The sequence below is a fragment of the Callionymus lyra genome, unplaced genomic scaffold, assembly GCF_982586985.1.
Source record: "Callionymus lyra unplaced genomic scaffold, fCalLyr1.hap1.1 HAP1_SCAFFOLD_219, whole genome shotgun sequence".
NCBI lineage: Eukaryota > Metazoa > Chordata > Actinopteri > Syngnathiformes > Callionymidae > Callionymus > Callionymus lyra.
In genome coordinates, this window is record NW_028258657.1 from 40,001 (window position 1) to 50,000 (window position 10,000).

The window sequence follows — 10,000 nt, forward strand, 5'->3', positions numbered from 1 at the left end:
CTCCGAGCCTTTTCCTTCCCTCTCCTGTTATGGTGCCTCCCTATTAACCTCTAGGTGGTTGCGCTCGTGACATCAAAAAGACCACTTTTTGCAGAGCAGTCACACTCGGAAAAAATTTCTTTCGTCAGGCAAAAGAACCAGAGTTCTCCGCGGCCATCCACTCCAACCTTGTCCGACTTTGAGGCACCAGGCTCGGCCACCCTCCGAGCCTTTTCACTCCCTCTCCTGTTATGGTGCCTCCCTATTAACCTCTAGGTGGTTGCGCTCGTGACATCAAAAAGACCACTTTTTGAGGAGCAGTCACACTCGGAAAAAATTTCTTTCGTCAGGCAAAAGAACCAGAGTTCTCCGCGGCCATCCACTCCAACCTTGTCCGACTTTGAGGCACCAGGCTCGGCCACCCTCCGAGCCTTTTCACTCCCTCTCCTGTTATGGTGCCTCCCTATTAACCTCTAGGTGGTTGCGCTCGTGACATCAAAAAGACCACTTTTTGCAGAGCAGTCACACTCGGAAAAAATTTCTTTCGTCAGGCAAAAGAACCAGAGTTTTCAGCGGTCATCCACTCCAACCTTGTCCGATTTTGAGGCACCAGGCTCGGCCACCCTCCGAGCCTTTTCCTTCCCTCTCCTGTTATGGTGCCTCCCTATTAACCTCTAGGTGGTTGCGCTCGTGACATCAAAAAGACCACTTTTTGCAGAGCAGTCACACTCGGAAAAAATTTCTTTCGTCAGGCAAAAGAACCAGAGTTTTCAGCGGCCATCCACTCCAACCTTGTCCGATTTTGAGGCACCAGGCTCGGCCACCCTCCGAGCCTTTTCACTCCCTCTCCTGTTATGGTGCCTCCCTATTAACCTCTAGGTGGTTGCGCTCGTGACATCAAAAAGACCACTTTTTGCAGAGCAGTCACACTCGGAAAAAATTTCTTTCGTCTGGCAAAAGAACCAGAGTGTTCAGCGGTCATCCACTCCAACCTTGTCCGATTTTGAGGCACCAGGCTCGGCCACCCTCCGAGCCTTTTCACTCCCTCTCCTGTTATGGTGCCTCCCTATTAACCTCTAGGTGGTTGCGCTCGTGACATCGAAAAGACCACTTTTTGCAGAGCAGTCACACTCGGAAAAAATTTCTTTCGTCTGGCAAAAGAACCAGAGTTTTCAGCGGTCATCCACTCCAACCTTGTCCGACTTTGAGGCACCAGGCTCGGCCACCCTCCGAGCCTTTTCACTCCCTCTCCTTTTATGGTGCCTCCCTATTAACCTCTAGGTGGTTGCGCTCGTGACATCAAAAAGACCACTTTTTGCAGAGCAGTCACACTCGGAAAAAAATTTCTTTCGTCAGGCAAAAGAACCAGAGTTTTCAGCGGTCATCCACTCCAACCTTGTCCGATTTTGAGGCACCAGGCTCGGCCACCCTCCGAGCCTTTTCACTCCCTCTCCTGTTATGGTGCCTCCCTATTAACCTCTAGGTGGTTGCGCTCGTGACATCAAAAAGACCACTTTTTGCAGAGCAGTCACACTCGGAAAAAATTTCTTTCGTCTGGCAAAAGAACCAGAGTTTTCAGCGGTCATCCACTCCAACCTTGTCCGATTTTGAGGCACCAGGCTCGGCCACCGTCCGAGCCTTTTCACTCCCTCTCCTGTTATGGTGCCTCCCTATTAACCTCTAGGTGGTTGCGCTCGTGACATCAAAAAGACCACTTTTTGCAGAGCAGTCACACTCGGAAAAAATTTCTTTCGTCTGGCAAAAGAACCAGAGTTTTCAGCGGTCATCCACTCCAACCTTGTCCGATTTTGAGGCACCAGGCTCGGCCACCCTCCGAGCCTTTTCACTCCCTCTCCTGTTATGGTGCCTCCCTATTAACCTCTAGGTGGTTGCGCTCGTGACATCAAAAAGACCACTTTTTGCAGAGCAGTCACACTCGGGAAAAATTTCTTTCGTCTGGCAAAAGAACCAGAGTTTTCAGCGGTCATCCACTCCAACCTTGTCCGATTTTGAGGCACCAGGCTCGGCCACCGTCCGAGCCTTTTCACTCCCTCTCCTGTTATGGTGCCTCCCTATTAACCTCTAGGTGGTTGCGCTCGTGACATCAAAAAGACCACTTTTTTCAGAGCAGTCACACTCGGGAAAAATTTCTTTCGTCTGGCAAAAGAACCAGAGTTATCAGCGGTCATCCACTCCAACCTTGTCCGACGTTGAGGCACCGATGTCGGCCAAGTTCTGAGCGTTCCACCGCCGAATGCCACTGGTCCTCAACACAGCGGACTTCCAATCCAACCTTGTCCGACTTTGAGGCACCGAAGTCGGCCTCAGCCCGAGCCTTCCCCCGCCGACCTCACTGGAGCCCGCCATCCAGGGACCGGCGGAGGTCGCCCGCATGACCGCGGCAAAGTGTCTCAAAGTCGGGCACGACCGCTCGAGTCACCCGCCAACCCGGTCCGGGGCACCTCCAGGGACCGGCGGAGGTCGCCCGCATGACCGCGGCAAAGTGTCTCAAAGTCGGGCACGACCGCTTGAGTCACCCGCCAACCCGGTCCGGGGCACCTCCAGGGACCGGCGGAGGACGCCCGCATGACCGCGACAAAGTGTCTCAAAGTCGGGCACGACCGCTCGAGTCACCCGCCAACCCGGTCCGGGGCACCTCCAGGGACCGGCGGAGGACGCCCGCATGACCGCGACAAAGTGTCTCAAAGTCGGGCACGACCGCTCGAGTCACCCGCCAACCCGGTCCGGGGCACCTCCAGGGACCGGCGGAGGACGCCCGCATGACCGCGACAAAGTGTCTCAAAGTCGGGCATGACCGCTCGAGTCACCCGCCAACCCGGTCCGGGGCACCTCCAGGGACCGGCGGAGGACGCCCGCATGACCGCGACAAAGTGTCTCAAAGTCGGGCATGACCGCTCGAGTCACCCGCCAACCCGGTCCGGGGCACCTCCAGGGACCGGCGGAGGACGCCCGCATGCCCGCGACAAAGTGTCTCAAAGTCGGGCACGACCGCTCGAGTCACCCGCCAACCCGGTCCGGGGCACCTCCAGGGACCGGCGGAGGACGCCCGCATGACCGCGACAAAGTGTCTCAAAGTCGGGCACGACCGTTCGAGTCACCCGCCAACCCGGTCCGGGGCACCTCCGGGGACCGGCGGAGGTCGCTCGCATGACCGCGACAAAGTGTCTCAAAGTCGGGCACGACCGCTCGAGTCACCCGCCAACCCGGTCCGGGGCACCTCCAGGGACCGGCGGAGGATGCCCGCATGACCGCGACAAAGTGTCTCAAAGTCGGGCACGACCGCTCGAGTCACCCGCCAACCCGGTCCGGGGCACCTCCAGGGACCGGCGGAGGACGCCCGCATGACCGCGACAAAGTGTCTCAAAGTCGGTCATGACCGTTCGAGTCACCCGCCAACCCGGTCCGGGGCACCTCCAGGGACCGGCGGAGGAGGCCCGCATGACCGCGACAAAGTGTCTCAAAGTCGGGCATGACCGCTCGAGTCACCCGCCAACCCGGTCCGGGGCACCTCCGGGGACCGGCGGAGGACGCCCGCATGACCGCGACAAAGTGTCTCAAAGTCGGGCACGACCGCTCGAGTCACCCGCCAACCCGGTCCGGGGCACCTCCAGGGACCGGCGGAGGACGCCCGCATGACCGCGACAAAGTGTCTCAAAGTCGGGCACGACCGCTCGAGTCACCCGCCAACCCGGTCCGGGGCACCTCCAGGGACCGGCGGAGGTCGCCCGCATGACCGCGACAAAGTGTCTCAAAGTCGGGCATGACCGCTCGAGTCACCCGCCAACCCGGTCCGGGGCACCTCCGGGGACCGGCGGAGGACGCCCGCATGACCGCGACAAAGTGTCTCAAAGTCGGGCACGACCGCTCGAGTCACCCGCCAACCCGGTCCGGGGCACCTCCGGGGAGCAGTGGAGGTCGCTCGCATGACCGCGACAAAGTGTCTCAAAGTCGGGCATGACCGCTCGAGTCGCCCGCCATCCCGGTCCGGAGCTCAACACTTTGTCGTTTTTTCCACTCCCTCCCCATTAACCTCTAGGTGGTTGCGCTCGTGACATCAAAAAGACCACTTTTTGCAGAGCAGTCACACTCGGAAAAAATTCGTTTCGTCTGGCAAAAGAACCAGAGTTCTCAGCGGGCTTCCAGTCCAACCTTGTCCGATTTTGAGGCACCAGGCTCGGCCACAGTCCGAGCCCATTCACTCCCTCCCCTGTTGTACTCGCTCCCTATTAACCTCTAGGTGGTTGCGCTCGTGACATCAAAAAGACCACTTTTTGAGGAGCAGTCACACTTAGGAAAAATCCGTTTGCGCTCACACCATCCCTCCCCATTAACCTCTAGGTGGTTGCGCTCGTGACATCAAAAAGACCACTTTTTGAGGAGCAGTCACACTTAGGAAAAATCCGTTTGCGCTCACACCATCCCTCCCCATTAACCTCTAGGTGGTTGCGCTCGTGACATCAAAAAGACCACTTTTTGAGGAGCAGTCAGACACCGAGGTTTTCTGGATTTATGTCCGTTTTCCTGGTTCTCTGACTCGGGCACCTTGTGACCGACATCCCCCCCTTCCCTGGTTCTATTTTGCCGATACTTTGGTGAGTTTTCTACCCGCAAACCAAGCCCCCCAAGCCCGCCGCCTGGTGGGGGAGCATGCCGCCTGGCCCGGTTCTATTTTAGGTCACTTTGGTGAGTTTTCTACCCGCAAACCAAGCCCCCCAAGCCCGCCGCCTGGTGGGGGAAGAGGCCCCCTGGTCCCGGTTCTATTTTAGGACACTTTGGTGAGTTTTCTACCCGCAAACCAAGCCCCCCAAGCCCGCCGCCTGGTGGGGGAAGATGCCCCCTGGTCCCGGTTCTATTTTAGGACACTTTGGTGAGTTTTCTACCCGCAAACCAAGCCCCCCAAGCCCGCCGCCTGGTGGGGGAACATGCCGCCTAGCCCGGTTCTATTTTAGGTCACTTTGGTGAGTTTTCTACCCGCAAACCAAGCCCCCCAAGCCCGCCGCCTGGTGGGGGAAGAGGCCCCCTGGTCCCGGTTCTATTTTAGGACACTTTGGTGAGTTTTCTACCCGCAAACCAAGCCCCCCAAGCCCGCCGCCTGGTGGGGGAACATGCCCCCTGGTCCCGGTTCTATTTTAGGACACTTTGGTGAGTTTTCTACCCGCAAACCAAGCCCCCCAAGCCCGCCGCCTGGTGGGGGAACATGCCCCCTGGTCCCGGTTCTATTTTAGGACACTTTGGTGAGTTTTCTACCCGGAAACCAAGCCCCCCAAGCCCGCCACCTGGTGGGGGAAGAGGCCCCCTGGTCCCGGTTCTATTTTAGGACACTTTGGTGAGTTTTCTACCCACACTGCAGGTCCCCAAATGCCGCCATCTGGTGGGGGAACATGCCGCCTGCACCGGTTCTATTTTAAGTCACTTTGGTGAGTTTTCTGCCCACACTACGGGTCCCCAAATGCCGCCATCTGGTGGGGGAACATGCCGCCTGCACCGGTTCTATTTTAAGTCACTTTGGTGAGTTTTCTGCCCACACTACGGGTCCCCAAATGCCGCCATCTGGTGGGGGAACATGCCGCCTGCACCGGTTCTATTTTAAGTCACTTTGGTGAGTTTTCTGCCCACACTACGGGTCCCCAAATGCCGCCATCTGGTGGGGGAACATGCCGCCTGCACCGGTTCTATTTTAAGTCACTTTGGTGAGTTTTCTACCCACACTACGGGTCCCCAAATGCCGCCATCTGGTGGGGGAACATGCCGCCTGCACCGGTTCTATTTTAAGTCACTTTGGTGAGTTTTCTACCCACACTACGGGTCCCCAAATGCCGCCATCTGGTGGGGGAACATGCCGCCTGCACCGGTTCTATTTTAAGTCACTTTGGTGAGTTTTCTACCCACACTACGGGTCCCCAAATGCCGCCATCTGGTGGGGGAACATGCCGCCTGCACCGGTTCTATTTTAAGTCACTTTGGTGAGTTTTCTACCCACACTACGGGTCCCCAAATGCCGCCATCTGGTGGGGGAACATGCCGCCTGCACCGGTTCTATTTTAAGTCACTTTGGTGAGTTTTCTGCCCACACTACGGGTCCCCAAATGCCGCCATCTGGTGGGGGAACATGCCGCCTGCACCGGTTCTATTTTAAGTCACTTTGGTGAGTTTTCTGCCCACACTACGGGTCCCCAAATGCCGCCACCTGGTGGGGGAACTGCCGCCTAGTCCCGGTTCTATTTTAGGTCACTTTTCTCACTTTCTTACCCACAAATAATGCCCCAAATGCCGCCGCCTGGTGGGGGGAACTGCCGCCTAGTCCCGGTTCTATTTTAGGTCACTTTTCTCACTTTCTGACCCACAAATAATGCCCCAAATGCCGCCGCCTGGTGGGGGGAACTGCCGCCTAGTCCCGGTTCTATTTTAGGTCACTTTTCTCACTTTCTGACCCACAAATAATGCCCCAAATGCCGCCGCCTGGTGGGGGGAACTGCCGCCTAGTCCCGGTTCTATTTTAGGTCACTTTTCTCACTTTCTGACCCACAAATAATGCCCCAAATGCCGCCGCCTGGTGGGGGGAACTGCCGCCTAGTCCCGGTTCTATTTTAGGTCACTTTTCTCACTTTCTTACCCACAAATAATGCCCCAAATGCCGCCGCCTGGTGGGGGGAACTGCCGCCTAGTCCCGGTTCTATTTTAGGTCACTTTTCTCACTTTCTGACCCACAAATAATGCCCCAAATGCCGCCGCCTGGTGGGGGGAACTGCCGCCTAGTCCCGGTTCTATTTTAGGTCACTTTTCTCACTTTTCTACCCACAAATAATGGCAAAAAAAAATGCTTACAGCACCCAGTATTCCCAGGCGGTCTCCCATCCAAGTACTAACTGGGCCCGACCCTGCTTGGCTTCCGAGATCAGACGAGATCGGGCTCATTCAGGGTGGTGTGGCCGTAAGCGAGGGAAGCGCTTGTGAAATGCCCCAAAGTGTTGAAAATGTTCCCCAGGCCCCTGGTTCCCCATCCCCGCAGGAGGAGGCTCCCCAGGCCCCCTGGTTCCCCATCCCCGCAGGAGGAGGCTCCCCAGGCCCCCTGGTTCCCCATCCCCGCAGGAGGAGGCTCCCCAGGCCCCATGGTTCCCCATCACCGCAGGAGGAGGCTCCCCAGGCCCCCTGGTTCCCCATCCCCGCAGGAGGAGGCTCCCCAGGCCCCCTGGTGCAGGAGGAGGCTCCCCAGGCCCCCTGGTTCCCCATCCCCGCAGGAGGAGGCTCCCCAGGCCCCCTGGTTCCCCATCCCCGCAGGAGGAGGCTCCCCAGGCCCCTGGTTCCCCATCCCCGCAGGAGGAGGCTCCCCAGGCCCCCTGGTTCTCCATGCCCGCGGGAGGAGGCTCCCCAGGCCCCCTGGTTCTCCATCCCCGCAGGAGGAGGCTCCCCAGGCCCCCTGGTTCTCCATCCCCGCAGGAGGAGGCTCCCCAGGCCCCCATGTTCTCCATGCCCGCAGGAGGAGGCTCCCCAGGCCCCTTGGTTCTCCATCCCCGCAGGAGTAGGCTCCCCAGGCGCCCTGGTTCTCCATCCCCGCAGGAGGAGGCTCCCCAGGCCCCCTGGTTCTCCATCCCCGCAGGAGGAGGCTCCCCAGGCCCCATGGTTCCCCATCACCGCAGGAGGAGGCTCCCCAGGCCCCCTGGTTCCCCATCCCCGCAGGAGGAGGCTCCCCAGGCCCCCTGGTTCTCCATCCCCGCAGGAGGAGGCTCCCCAGGCCCCCATGTTCTCCATGCCCGCAGGAGGAGGCTCCCCAGGCCCCTTGGTTCTCCATCCCCGCAGGAGGAGGCTCCCCAGGCCCCTGGTTCTCCATCCCCGCAGGAGGAGGCTCCCCAGGCGCCCTGGTTCTCCATCCCCGCAGGAGGAGGCTCCCCAGGCCCCCTGGTTCTCCATGCCCGCAGGAGGAGGCTCCCCAGGCCCCCTGGTTCTCCATCCCCGCAGGAGGAGGCTCCCCAGGCCCCCTGGTTCCCCATCCCCGCAGGAGGAGGCTCCCCAGGCCCCCTGGTTCTCCATGCCCGCAGGAGGAGGCTCCCCAGGCCCCCTGGTTCTCCATGCACGCAGGAGGAGGCTCCCCAGGCCCCCATGTTCTCCATGCCCGCAGGAGGAGGCTCCCCAGGCCCCTTGGTTCTCCATCCCCGCAGGAGGAGGCTCCCCAGGCCCCTGGTTCCCCATCCCCGCAGGAGGAGGCTCCCCAGGCCCCCTGGTTCTCCATGCCCGCAGGAGGAGGCTCCCCAGGCCCCCTGGTTCTCCATGCCCGCAGGAGGAGGCTCCCCAGGCCCCCTGGTTCTCCATCCCCGCAGGAGGAGGCTCCCCAGGCCCCTGGTTCTCCATGCCCGCAGGAGGAGGCTCCCCAGGCCCCCTGGTTCTCCATGACCGCAGGAGGAGGCTCCCCAGGCCCCCTGGTTCTCCATCCCCGCAGGAGGAGGCTCCCCAGGCCCCTGGTTCCCCATCCCCGCAGGAGGAGGCTCCCCAGGCCCCCTGGTTCTCCATGCCCGCAGGAGGAGGCTCCCCAGGCCCCCTGGTTCTCCATGCCCGCAGGAGGAGGCTCCCCAGGCCCCCTGGTTCTCCATCCCCGCAGGAGGAGGCTCCCCAGGCCCCTGGTTCTCCATGCCCGCAGGAGGAGGCTCCCCAGGCCCCCTGGTTCTCCATGACCGCAGGAGGAGGCTCCCCAGGCCCCCTGGTTCTCCATCCCCGCAGGAGGAGGCTCCCCAGGCCCCCTGGTTCCCCATCCCCGCAGGAGGAGGCTCCCCAGGCCCCCTGGTTCCCCATCCCCGCAGGAGGAGGCTCCCCAGGCCCCCTGGTTCTCCATCCCCGCAGGAGGAGGCCCCCCAGGCCCCTGGTTCCCCATCCCCGCAGGAGGAGGCTCCCCAGGCCCCCTGGTTCTCCATGCCCGCAGGAGGAGGCTCCCCAGGCCCCTGGTTGGGAGAGGGGGAAAAAGAGCAAAGTGTTTAAAAATGCCCCAAAGTGTTGAAAATGTTCCCCAGGCCCCTGGTTCCCCATCCCCGCAGGAGGAGGCTCCCCAGGCCCCCTGGTTGGGAGAGGGGGAAAAAGAGCAAAGTGTTTAAAAATGCCCCAAAGTGTTGAAAATGTTCCCCAGGCCCCTGGTTCCCCATCCCCGCAGGAGGAGGCTCCCCAGGCCCCCTGGTTGGGAGAGGGGGAAAAAGAGCAAAGTGTTTAAAAATGCCCCAAAGTGTTGAAAATGTTCCCCAGGCCCCTGGTTCCCCATCCCCGCAGGAGGAGGCTCCCAAGGCCCCCTGGTTGGGAGAGGGGGAAAAAGAGCAAAGTGTTTAAAAATGCCCCAAAGTGTTGAAAATGTTCCCCAGGCCCCTGGTTCCCCATCCCCGCAGGAGGAGGCTCCCCAGGCCCCCTGGTTGGGAGAGGGGGAAAAAGAGCAAAGTGTTTAAAAATGCCCCAAAGTGTTGAAAATGTTCCCCGGCCTCCTGGTACCCCATCCCCGCATGAGGATGTCACCCAGGCCCCTGGTTCTCCATCCCCGCAGGAGGAGGGATTGTGGGTGGGAGAGGGAAAAAAAGGCTAAAGTGTTTAAAAATGCCCCAAAGTGTTGAAAATGTTCCCCGGCCTCCTGGTACCCCATCCCCGCATGAGGATGTCACCCAGGCCCCTGGTTCTCCATCCCCGCAGGAGGAGGGATTGTGGGTGGGAGAGGGAAAAAAAAGAGCAAAGTGTTTAAAAATGCCCCAAAGTGTTGAAAATGTTCCCCAGCCTCCTGGTACCCCATCCCCGCATGAGGATGTCACCCAGGCCCCTGGTTCTCCATCCCCGCAGGAGGAGGGATTGTGGGTGGGAGAGGGAAAAAAAGAGCAAAGTGTTTAAAAATGCCCCAAAGTGTTGAAAATGTTCCCCGGCCTCCTGGTACCCCATCCCCGCCTGAGGATGTCACCCAGGCCCCTGGTTCTCCATCCCCGCAGCAGGAGGGATTGTGGGTGGGAGAGGGAAAAAAAGGCTAAAGTGTTTAAAAAGAATA

At 60.0% G+C, this 10,000-nt stretch overlaps 1 non-coding gene across 1 annotated transcript; it reads right to left on the reverse strand.

The window, feature by feature from the left end:
• Window positions 1-6,818: 6,818 nt before the first annotated feature.
• Window positions 6,819-6,937, reverse strand: LOC148058018 (5S ribosomal RNA). The gene has a single exon (XR_015710233.1). It is a non-coding gene; the product is annotated as a 5S ribosomal RNA (ribosomal RNA).
• Between the last annotated feature and the right edge of the window lie 3,063 nt (window positions 6,938-10,000).